Here is a 12939-nt window from a genome sequence, read left to right as displayed (position 1 = left end):
TTCTGCTTTGTATTAACTGTGTAATTCTGGACGTATTACCTAACCCCACTAGTTCTTGGTTCCTTCATATTTAACACATGTAACATGGTGGATAATACTAGTAGTACATTCTACATGGTGGGATATGAGGAATAAATGAAGGCATGAAGTGCTATGACTATTTTGAAATTAAGATTATTTGTTTCTTTCTCAACACCTCACTTAATCTGCTTTACTCACCCACTGAGTTGCTGCCTTAGGGATATTCAAGAGTTTTCTGGAGTACAGAAGTTTCAAGGAAGGACCTCCCATGAAATTCAGTTCATATCGGTAATAACATATTACTAGTGCACACTAGTGGGTTGTCAGAATGACCATGCCCCGTGAAGACAGGTGTTTTTCCACCTCTGTACTAACCTTGGGTATTTCTCCATGATACAGGCCAGAGGAAAATTCACCTGCTAGCCAGTCTTCATAGATTGTCAAGCAGCTACCTCCATCTGATGTCCTGTGAATTCTCTATGGTGTTGTGGAGGGAACAGAAGATGAACCCATGCTATTAACAGAATAAACAACACCGCCATTCCCTTCTGAGTTATCGGGAAGTTCCATAATATCTCTTTTTTTCTGCAATTTGTTGACTTCTGTTTTCTAAACTTTAAGCCAAATCTTCCCATTCTTTGTCAGTAGCCATTGCTACCTTCCCACTGCAAATGCCCCGGGAACAAGATATTCCTTCTCCCCATCTGCAAGGAACCAGGTTGGACCCAGGACCTGAGCTCAGCTAAAAGACGTTCATGCTGGGATGGTTAGTAATCGTCAGTGGCAATGGCTACAGTGTCCCTGAAGTGGAAACTGCCATGCAACACATTGTTTGCATCCTGGCTAGACTGGCCCTGCTGAAAGTAGAGTTCTGATTTTGGAACTTTAGAATTATCTTGGTTCTTGTGCGTTTACCAAGCTTTTTCCATCCTCTTTGCAATTCTGTGAGCCTTTGTATCTTCTCTAAGCTTCCCCCTTTTGCTTAAATGTCCAGAGTTGGATTTTCTTACTTGCTAATGAACAATTTTGAATACAAAGAAATACAGTGTTTCCTAAAAGAAAATCAACAGCCCTCTGCCATTAATAAAAGTTATGCAAATCCTGAACAAATGCTACTAAATACTTAGCCTGTCCAGAGAGTTCACCTAAATGGCTCATCACTGGTCAATTTATTATATTTGCTATTATTCCTAGCATTCAATCTCTTTTTCTTCCCAGATCCCAGAATAATGTCTCTTTTGCTACTTCTGTTTAAATTGAGTGACCATTTGAAAAAATATCTCTCTATAATTTCAAAGTCTTTTTATGTTGTGCAACTAAAATTAAACTTGGAAATAAATTATGCGCTAAATGTATGATTTTGGGGATTCATTGCAGTGGCCTCATTGCACCAAATGCCTGACTATGTTAGTTGATGTCATCAAATGTAGCTCATATAATTAAACTTGTAAGGGACTATTTTTTTTTCACATTTTTCCATATTAGATCTCTAGTAGCTATTGTTTGAGTAAAGGGTTATTTTACTTAAAAAAAATTGAAAATCTGTGCTCTGCAAAATGCTTTCAATTATCTGGCATATGTTTATAAGACCCTCTATGATTTGGGCATGACTAATCCCTTCGTCCTCATTTCTTTTTTTTTTTTTTCTTTTTTCTTTTTATTATACTTTAAGTTCTAGGGTACATGTGCACAACGTGCAGGTTTGTTACATATGTATACATGTGCCATGTTGGTGTGCTGCACCCATTAACTCGTCATTTACATTAGGTATATATCCTAATGCTCGGCCTCATTTCTTTTAATGCAGTGACTCACTTTTTTTAAGTGTTCGGACAACTGCTCAGCTTGTTGTCCTACTTCTTTCCTCCTACACCATATGTTGTTTTTGCCTCATGTTTTCCCTTCTGCCTGGAACGCTTCCCCCAATCCTGTGAGTTGGCTAAATCCTGCTTTTTCCTTAAGACTTATCTTTGGTGATAGTCCCCATACACTTTCATTTGGCTGAGTTAGGAGCCTGCAAATGTAGCCCCATGAAACCAGGTATAGATGATCTTCCTCACCACGGGTGCTCATTGGTTTCGCACTGTTTGTTTCCTGTCTACCATAATGGAAGAGGAGTTCCTTAAAGTCAGGAAAATCACGGTGCTTGGCCCCAAACTGAGATTCCATCCATGTTGACACACAGTATATTAATTTGTGAACAGTAGAGTATATGCTTGTTAAAAATGTCCAAAAATTTAAATTTCCCCATAATCCATATCTACTCGAAGACATTTCAATGTATGTAGTTTTAAAAACAAAAATGAGGATATGATTTATATTCTCTAACAAGCTGCTTTTGTCTTCCCAAGTAAATTATAGTTTGAGAATTTTTGCAATGATTGTTTTCTTAACTGTGCACACAGTGACGTGGTACGACAGATCAGAGCCACGCAACTATTGTGATTCGCTTTCCTTTGTAAACCTGGGATTTTTTCTTATTCGTATGTTAGCTATTTTTGTTTATTTCAGTGCTGTGTCTTTTGCATGTATATCTCTGTATGTCTGAAAGTTTGTAGCACTGCATTTTTAACATAGGAATTCAAAAATTCTAATAGGATGTGTATGTGGGAATAAGAGATCCCAGTGTTTTCTTTTGCTCTAGAAATTTCTCATGTATAATTAGTTCGATTGTTAATTTCCATCCTTTTTTCTTGCTATATGCTGCTAATGGGTATTGGTTTGCCTGGTTTTGCCAAGCACATACTTTACCATTTTCTATGTGTTTTAGCCTTTCCCTTTCCCGTAATTTTAATATAGTGGGCCATCACAAATTCAGTTTCTAGAACTATACATTTTGTTACTGAATTATTACTGAGCTATTAATTTTCGCAATCATGCTTTCTATTTCCAAGAACTCTTCTTGCTCTGATTGCCTCACTTTCTTTGCTAGTTGCTATTGTTTTTATCACTGCAATTCTCTTAAATCCAACTATGAACACTAATTAGATATTTTTAAGTCCGTTCATTTCTTTCTTTAAATTTGCTTTCCTTGGTGAATTTGCTCTTATTTTGGAGTTTGAAGTTATTATTTCTGGCAGTTCCTTTCCGCCTGTGCCCAGTGTTGTATATAGATTGCTCACAGGGTAGCTCCCAGTTTTGGAAGCTGATGCTGGCTCCTCCGGGGATTCTGTGGCCCAGTGGTAATTTCTCCTGCAGCATCTGCGGCCAGAGATTTTTGCTTCCCCAAGTGTGCTGTCTGCATTTGAGCGAAACCTGCAATGTGGCAGGAGCAAGGGGTGGTGGATTCTGCTTCCAGTTATTCCAAATTCAAATGTCTAATAGAGATTCTGAAAAGTTAATTTCGTTGTTGCTGTTGCTCTTCTTCCTTCTTCTTCTTAAGTTGTCTAAAGGTTAGTTAATTGACCCCAAACTATTTATCCACTTGATTTCTCAGCTATTTGAAATGAATAGTTAACTATTACATATTGTTAGTAAACATAAAAATCAATTCTTATAAATGAGAGTACTAAGTTGTACTAAGTTGTATTTCTTCAGAATCGTGATCCATTGAGATTTTATTAATTACTTTGCATAAGTAACTGCATTAGTTTGTTCTCACATTGCTATAAATACCTGAGACTGGGTAATGTATAAAGGAAAAAGATTTAATTGGCTTACACTTCTGCAGGTTGCATGCAGGAAGCATAGCAGCATTGGCTTCTGGGGAGGCCTCAGGAAGCTTACAATCATGGGGGAAGGGGAAGGGGGAGCAGGCCTCTCACATGGCAAAAGCATAAGCAAGCGGGTGTTGGGGGGATGCTACGCTTTTAAACAACCAGATCTCATGAGTACAGTACCAAGGGAACAGTGCTAAACATTCATGGGAAATCCACCCTGTGATCCAATCCACTTCCACCAGGCCTCACCTCCAACACTAGAGATCACATTTCAACATAAAATTTGGATGCGGCAAATATCCAAACTATACCAGTAACATATTCTTTTAATTATTGAGATTTCAACACCTTTCTTTTTATTTCTTCTTATTAAAAATGATCTTATCTATTGTGGCTATCTACAATATCATTGAAATTTCTAGTGTGAATGTTGTGGCTATCTACAACATCATTGAAATTTCTTGTCTCAGTGTGGGATATCAAAGTAATCTCCACTGAGATTTATTTGAGATTATATAAAACCATTTGATTGAAGAATTTGTGTTTTAAAAATTTCTTGTTAAATATCCCCAGGAGTTGTATATTTGGTTATTATTTTGAATGAGATTTTTTTCCATCATACATTCTATTTGGTTAAAACCATTATCTAAGAAACAATTGTGTTTCACATACTGACTGGCAAATGTTCATCTTACGCATTTTCTCCTTCTGTCTTTCAGGTAAGTTTATTGAATTTTTAAATTTATGTTAGACATGTTTCACACACACAAACTATTATAACAATTCTAATAATCTGTTAAAAATTATATTCAGCTTATATGCTTTTGATATTTTAAAAGCTATAAATGGGCCAGGCGTGATGGCTCATGCCTATAATCCCAGCACTTTGGGAGGCTGAGGCGGGTGAATTATGAGGTCAGGAGTTCAAGACCAGCCTGGGCAAGATGGTGAAACCTCTTTTCTACTAAAAAATACAAAAATTAGCCAGGCACAGTGGCGGGCGCCTGTAATCCCAGCTGCCTGGGAGGCTGAGGCAGGAGAATTGCTTGAACCTGGGAGGCTGAGCTTGCAGTGAGCTGAGATCGCGCCACCACACTCTAGCCTGGACAGCAGAGCGAGATTCCATCTCAAAAAACAAAACAAAACAAAACAAAACAAAAACTATAAATATAGTTGAAATCCCTTTTATACTTCTCAGTCCTATTCTTTCTCCTTTATTCCCGGAAAAATACCTATATCTTTTAAGTAATTGTGTACCTTTCCCACCTGTGATTTAATAATTTTATTACCTATTCATTTGTCCATAAACAATGCACAGTGCTATTTTATATGTTTTATACTTTGCAAAATGATAATATACGACATATATACTTCTAAACATTGTATTAATACTAAACTTTTTGTTTCTAAAAGTTTTTCACATGTCCCATCCCAGATCTAGAAGTTGGAGAAATGAACCCCAGTTCTTCAAGGGAGATGCTGAAAAATATTATGACTATTTAAAAAGAGAAATTACTACAATAAAGAAAAACAAAACCAGTAAAAGATATCCAGATATTAACATATACTTTGATTTTGTAAACACGTTATTTATAACTGCATAGTGTTTCCCCACTTGGCTATCCTACATTTTATTCACCATTCTTCTGTCATTGTATATCTATGTTATATACTTGAAGAATATTATTGTAGTCATAAATATTGCAATAAGTCTCTTTCTAAACACATTTTTGTGCATGTTTTAGTTTTTTGTGGTAGATCTGTGAATTGGAAACACCTTTAAAATTCATGATATTTTTTAAAAAATGCTTTTTTAAAAATGAGCATCTCAGTTGTCTTTTACTGTGTGCTCTTACTCTCTGCCACCAGCAAGGAATGAAGATGGTTGAGTTTTGATTTATCTTTTCTAATTTGACACATTTTAATAATGGAATATATTTTTTACTTCATATGAACATCTGTCTTCTGATCAGCATCGTATCTTATATGAACACCTACTTAACATCTTCAAGTTGCATGTCAAGATTACTCTGTGTCAATTGGAAAACAAAATATCAGTTTAGAAGAAAATATGTAAGACAATGAACTTGTATTCCTTGGAAGTTTCTTAATTTTTTAATATGCTCTATGCACTGACTTTTCAGTGGTAGAAAAACTTGATCATTATTTGGAGCTGATCATTTAAAACATTAATTTTCTTTGAATAAACCTCAGTTCACAGGAAACTTTGGACATATTAGAATAGAAGCACAAACAGTGGATGCAGACAGGTTTGGATATGACTCCTGACTCATTCACATCAAACAGTTGTCTTTGGGTCGCAGGCTCATTCAAGAACCACTGAATACATTAATTTATGTAAAACGAAATTCAAGCAAATTGAAATGAATAGATTTAAATGTATTTCAAAGTAAAATGGTTCAAGTACTATTTTAAGTGATTTTTGAGTGAATGAATCAGTCAATATAACTTATCTTTCTGTTTTACATTACATTTATGTTAGACATGTTAAATTTAAAGTGTTGCAAAGATCAAATAAACTTAAATATGAGTATACACGGAGACCCTGACCGACAGTAGTGGTTCCAAAAATAGTCATAATAATTGTCCTTATGGTGGTGGTTGTTTTTGTTGCTATGAAGCTATCATTGGCCCTTTGGCTGTAAGCCGTGCAATAGAGTTATCTGTGTAGGTCTGAACGTCTGAAGTTACTGAAAGTTTCATTCAAGTGAATTTAAAATCTGCACCTCTAATGTATTCTCCATCAATACATGTCATATGCTTTAGCCCTTAAGAATTTGTTTGTGATACTGGGAAAAGACAAGACTGTATATATTCTGAATATTTTTTACAATGCGTATACATGCTTTATAATAAAAAAGGGCTATTTTAGCTTTTCATATCAATATTCATGGGTTTAAATTAAGTGCTTGGAAAACATTTAGCTACTATAAGAGATAGCAGAAATTGTCACAAGAAGGAATTCCTGTGATTATACAAAATATATGAAATAAGACATTGATTGAACATATTTAATCCGAAGCCAGACTTGTCTGTTTCTTCTGATACTGCTAAAAACCATTATGAATTCAAATTCTATTGAGGTAATATTTTTCAGACACAGGATGGGAGCTGAGAGACTAAATATGCAAACCTATAACCACGAGACCATATCTTAAAATAGAACTCTGACCACATTTAAAAAAATTAAACAGTTTGCAGCAACCAGTCCAGGAAGGCAGACAACAACCTCTGTAGCAGTCAGCTAAAAATGCAAGTCATCAATAACTGCCAGTTTCCATCATTTTCGCTCCTGCTTTCAACTTATAACCAACCAAAGAAAGCCAAATATGCTCCCCTACCCAGTCGCATAGGAAGTCCCACTTCTACTTTTGCCCACCTCCAGCTTCTCCATGCCAACAACCTCCTGTCAGGGTGCACCTGAAGCCTTCTATTTTTTCCACTAGGAAGCTTTCCCTCTCCTCTGCCTGCTTGTGAGCTTCTGCCAAACGCAAGTGATGGTGGCTGACTCTCTTGCTGTAACAAGCTCTGAATAAATAACTTTTGTTTGTTCTCATTTGAGTGGGCTTTGTTTATTTTCACATAACGGAAGAAGAAACTTTATTTCATATAAAGAATCAAATGAAGTCCTTATATATGAATGTCTCCTACAATTATTCAGTATAAGGGATTTCAAGCTGTGAATAATATTGAAGATTTGCATGTGTTATGTTAATTAGTCACCACTAGGTGATTTTGTTTATCTTAGGTTTATGATGCCTTGGTTATTTTATCACTCTTCTTTCAAATACATTAACTTACCTTTGTTATAGCTGGAACAGCAGGTTTATTAGCTGCTAAGCTCTCATCCATTGTTAGCAGTGTAGTTAAGTATACGATAATAATCTCAGAGACAGTTTCTTATGTGTAAGGCCCGGATTGTGCTAATTTTAACTGGAGAAGTTAATATTTAAGAGATACATTCGACAGCTGGCCATGTTTAGTTTGTGTACTGGTTTTAGAAAGCTTTTGAAGAAAGAGTGTACTTGAAGGAATATAACTGCATACATATCAAAGTCCTTCCTTAACTATATGCAGGAAGCATGTTTAAAATTACAGCTTAGCTAATAAAATGATAGGCAAACTCATTGCACACATAAACATTAATAATAACACTGACGTATATTGCAAAATTGTTTTTGTGCTTGAGTATCCCACTGGACTCATTTTAAATTGAGTGGATGTTCCACAGAAAGGAAACGACAATGTAAAGTCCATAATGGGCAATACAAACTCACCAAGTTATCCAGTTAGTAGAGTTCTGATTTTAACATTCTAATGAATGTCAGCTTTCATACAAAACTCTACTATACTGAATTTTTGTCAGTGCCTTTTCTTTTGCCTTAAGAAAAACTCTTGCTGAAATTATTCAACTGATGGAGCTGATTACCTTCAAATATTAAAATAGAAAATCATGAATCTTAACAGATATTGTTTGAATTTGATTTAGTTTAAAATACTAAAAATTATAATCTGATAATGAGAAATTTTAATACAGAAAATTTATTTAATTATAAAGACACTTAAGGCAATATCGGTTTTCTAAGTATAGTTTTGCTATGTCATATAAATTCTGGTAGATGCATTCTTTGCTCTGTAGCTTTATAAATTGAGTGCATTTTCTTTCTTGATACAAGTTTATCAAGTATTGTGTTTTTAAATTTCTAAGCAGATATGATTATGTTGGGTTTTTATACTTTATTTCCAATTTCACTGGTTTATAACAATGTGACATTTCTTTCTCCCTCATATACATATATATATACCCACACACACATATATGTTGTATATGTATATAAATATTCAAAATTATTTTACTCAATTGCTTTTCTTTTTTATTTTTAACTTTTATTTTAGGTTTCGGGGTACATACGAAGGTTTGTCACATAAGTAAACATCTGTCATGTGGGTTCGTTTTACATATTATCTCGTCACCCAGGTATTAAACCCAGTACCCAATAGTTATCTTTTCTGCTTCTCTCTCACTTTTTATCTTTACTTACGCTATAAAGTCTACCTGTTTCTCTCCAATTTCTTCTTTTCTCTTTATCTTTTTTAAAAATGTAAAACTTTCAACAACTTGTATTTATATTTACTGTTGCTTTTATTTAATGAGTGGTCATCATTTCTATCAACTCTTATATTTACACTACTATACCTGGACACAAGTGCTAGTTATTCCCTAACAAGAACTTTACCCTGCTTGTTACCCCTCCTGTAAATTTGAGCTCTTTAGAACGTATTTACAGCTGGGTACGGTGGCTTACATCTGTAATCCCAGCACTTTGGGAAGTTGAGGTGGGCAGATCACATGAGGTCAGGAGTTCGAGACCGTCCTGGCCAACATGGTAAAACCCTGTCTCTACCAAAAATACAAAAATTAGCTGAGCACGGTGGTAGGCACCTGTAATCCCAGCTACTCGGAAGGCTGAGGCAGGAGAATTGCTTGAACTCGGGAGGTGGAGGTTGCAGTGAGCCAAGATCATGCCACTGCACTACAGCCTGGTGACAGAGTGAAACTTCGTCTAAAAAAAAAAAAAAGTAAGTATTTACTCCCCTCCTCTCCCCATCATCACAATCTGAAAGAGAAATTTAGCTCTTTTCCTTCACCCACCTTAACTCAGAGTTTTAATTGGGAGAGTTTAATATTAATATTGTTAATCCCAGAGTCTTTTTATGATTTTCCTTTCAATGTCAAGAATTTCTTTTCAATTTCAAGCATTTACACTCATTTGATTTCAAGAGTTTCTCATTAATTTTCAGCATTCTTATGGTCGTTTTATTGCGTTTCTCGAGTGTCTCATTATCCATTTTAATTATAGGTATATGAAGCTGCGGTCTATCCCCCCCCCCTCACCATTGTTCATTTCCTTACCTCCACTTTTCCTGGGATAATTTTGTTGGTTAGACAAAGAATAAACATGATATAGTCCCTAAAGCATAGACCATCCACATACATCTTTTCTTCCTTCCATCAGGGATTACTATCTTGTTTAGGAACGAAATGATTAGGTTACAATTCTAATTTCTCAGTATTCTATGAGAGGCTTTCTGCTACTTTCTGGCTTCTGATGAAGCAAAATAGTTGCCTGTGACTGGTCTGATTTGTTCCGTTTTTAAGGTGACCCGTTCTTGTCTCTAGAAGCTTGTAAACACTTATTTTTATTTTTTATTGGAAGCTCTGCAATTTCTCCAACTCTTTTTAGAAAGTCATTAACTTTGCCTGGACTGTTCATTGAACAATTTCGTCCAAAGGTCCAGCTCTTCCTTCAGCTCAAAAAAAAAAAATACATGTTTGATTTTATTATTTTGAGTCATCCATCTGTTTCTGTTCCTCCCTCTGAAACTCCTACAATTCACACTTAATTCTCTTAGATCTCTTCTCCAGTTCTCATGTTTCCTGTATCTTTTTTCATCTCTTCATATTTTTGACCCTGTACTTTAAGATATTTCTTACATTGTGTCATCGAGGCCACCAGGTCTGATCTTAACAGTGACTGTTCTGTTTTTCAACATCTATTTTTTTTTTTTTTTTTTTTTTTTTGAGACCAAGTCTCACTCTTATTGCACAGGCTGGAGTAAAGTGGCACGATCTCAGCTCCCTGCAAAATCCGCCTCCTGGATTCAAGCGATCTCCTGCCTCAGCCTCCCAGGTAGCTAGGATTACAGGTGCCCACCACCGTGCCCGGCTAATTCTTTGTATTTTCAGTAGAGACGGGATTTCACCATGTCGTCCAGGCTAGTCTCAAACTCCTGACCTCATGTGATCCACCCGCTTTGGCCTCCCAAAGCTCTGGGATTACAGGCATGACCCAGGTCGCCCAATCAATGGTTTTTTTTTTTTTTTTTTTTTTTTAGTTTTATATTTCCATAAAGTCTTTGTACTGTACTTAAAGCTCACTAAATGCTCAGTAATGATCATGTTCTGGTCTGTCTCCTCCAAAATTTTGATTTTTTATGTGCTTAATCTAGGTTTTTGTTTTTCTCCTCCCTCTCTCTCTGCCTGCTGGCACATATTAATATACCACTATTATTCTTTCCTTGCTGATTCATGTTCAGATTCATATTTTGAGGTACCTGGAGTGAAAATAACCAGATTAGTGGCAGAATTAACAGAATCTTATACTTATGGGCAGTAGTTGAGCAGCGGCAGGTTGCGAATTCCACCATCAGAGCACCAAAGATACCCCGTTTGTTTTCCAGATCTTATCCTTCTCTTATCTATACAGAGGACTGAAATAGCCATTTAGCGTTCCAGGTCTTTCAGAGTGGGAAGCCCAAGCGCATTCGTGCTGATAGATGTATAGATGCTGATAGGTGTATAGATGCTGATAGGTGTATAGATGCTGATAGGTGTATAGATGCTGATTGATGTATGGTTGCTGATAGGTGTATAGATGCTGATAGGTGTATAGATGCTGATAGATGTATAGATGCTGATAGGTGTATAAATGCTGATAAATGTATAGATGCTGATAGGTGTATAGATGCTGATAGATGTATAGATGCTGATAGGTATATAGATGCTGATAGATGTATAGATGCTGATAGGTATATAGATGCTGATAGGTGTATAGATGCTGATAGGTGTATAGATGCTGATTGATGTGTGGTTGCTGATAGGTGTATAGATGCTGATAGATGTATAGATGCCGATAGGTGTATAGATGCTGATAGATGTATAGATGCTGATAGGTATATAGGTGCTGATAGATGTGTAGATGCTGATAGGTGTATAGATGCTGATAGATGTATAAATGCTGATAGGTGTATAGATGCTGATTGATGTATGGATGCTGATAGGTGTATAGATGCTGATTGATGTATAGATGCTGATAGGTGTATAAATGTTCCCTTGGAATTAAATGGATGCGTTTTCCCCTGGGGTGACTAAGTTTTCATCAGGATACACTCAGTTAAGAGCCAGCCATTCCTTAGGTATTTCCAGTACTGTCTGTAGGTCCTTACATGGCTCCGGTATGTAATAAGATAGTCCTACTCCAGTTATTTTCATCAAGCCTCTCTCATATATTCCAGACACCAGCAGATACTTGACTGCTGGTTGGATCGAATCTGAATCAAATGCTTCATTTGTTTGGTGCTATACATACTTTCATTGTGTATCTGCCACTATAGGAATTGCCTTTACCTACTGGTTCCCACACAAATCTTACATATCCTCTGAGAACCAGTTCATTTTAGTCTTTTCAGGAAGACTTCCCCTATTCACAGTGTTCTTTCCTTCTTGTATTGGTCTTCTCTTTCCCTTAGTTCTGCAGTTTAGAGACTTTATTTTGTTTGCTGCCTTAGCAGGGTTTAACACATAGTTGTAACTCAATGCATATTAATTTCATAAACAAATAAATAAATAAATTTATGCTAATGTGAGTATTTCTGTGTAAGGTCTAATATGGGAAACATACATGTCACAGCATCTGGTACTGGGTGATGCACTTCATAAGAGAAACAGTATTTGTAACGTATTTTGTAAGAAGCAGAAAGTGGTTGATCACTGGGAATCTTTTCTTTCTGTGCTCCTTCCCCTATTAATGTATTTATATAATTTTGCTAAAATATCATTGGCATAATGTGTAGGCTAAATGTGTTGAAATGACCTAATATCAAATTATGTGTCTTAATCATCTATTTTATCCCCAGACCTTAGTACAGGCTGGGCCTCTGATTGGCAAATATTAGTGTGCATACGAGTAGCACATCGGGACCCTGTTTGAGATGATGATCCCCTGCCAGGCACAGTGGCTCACACCTGTAATCCCAGCACTTTGGGAGGCCGAGGCAGGTGGATCATGAGGTCAGAGGACTAGACCATCCTGGCCAACATGGTGAAACCCGTCTCTACTAAAAATACAAAAATTAGCTGGGTGTAGCGGTGTGTGCCTGTAATCCCAGCTTCTCAGGAAGCTGAGGCATGAGAATCACTTGAACCCAGGAGGCAGAGGTTGCAGTGAGCCAAGATCGCAGCACTGCACTTCAGCCTAGCAACAGAGTGAGACTCCATCTCAAAAAAAAAAAAAAAAAAAAAAAAAAAAATGATTCCCTTGCCCCTTCCCTGAAAGTCTAATTCAGTAGATGTGATGCAAATCCCAAGTATCTGCATCCTTAATAAGTATCCCCAGGTGGCTGTGGTGTGGGCCATTAAAAACCACACCTGGAGACCCACTGGTTCAGTGCCTCAGTG

This window comes from Macaca thibetana, chromosome 1 (genome assembly GCF_024542745.1).
Source record: "Macaca thibetana thibetana isolate TM-01 chromosome 1, ASM2454274v1, whole genome shotgun sequence".
Taxonomy (NCBI): domain Eukaryota; kingdom Metazoa; phylum Chordata; class Mammalia; order Primates; family Cercopithecidae; genus Macaca; species Macaca thibetana.
Note: the sequence above shows the minus strand (reverse complement) of the source record.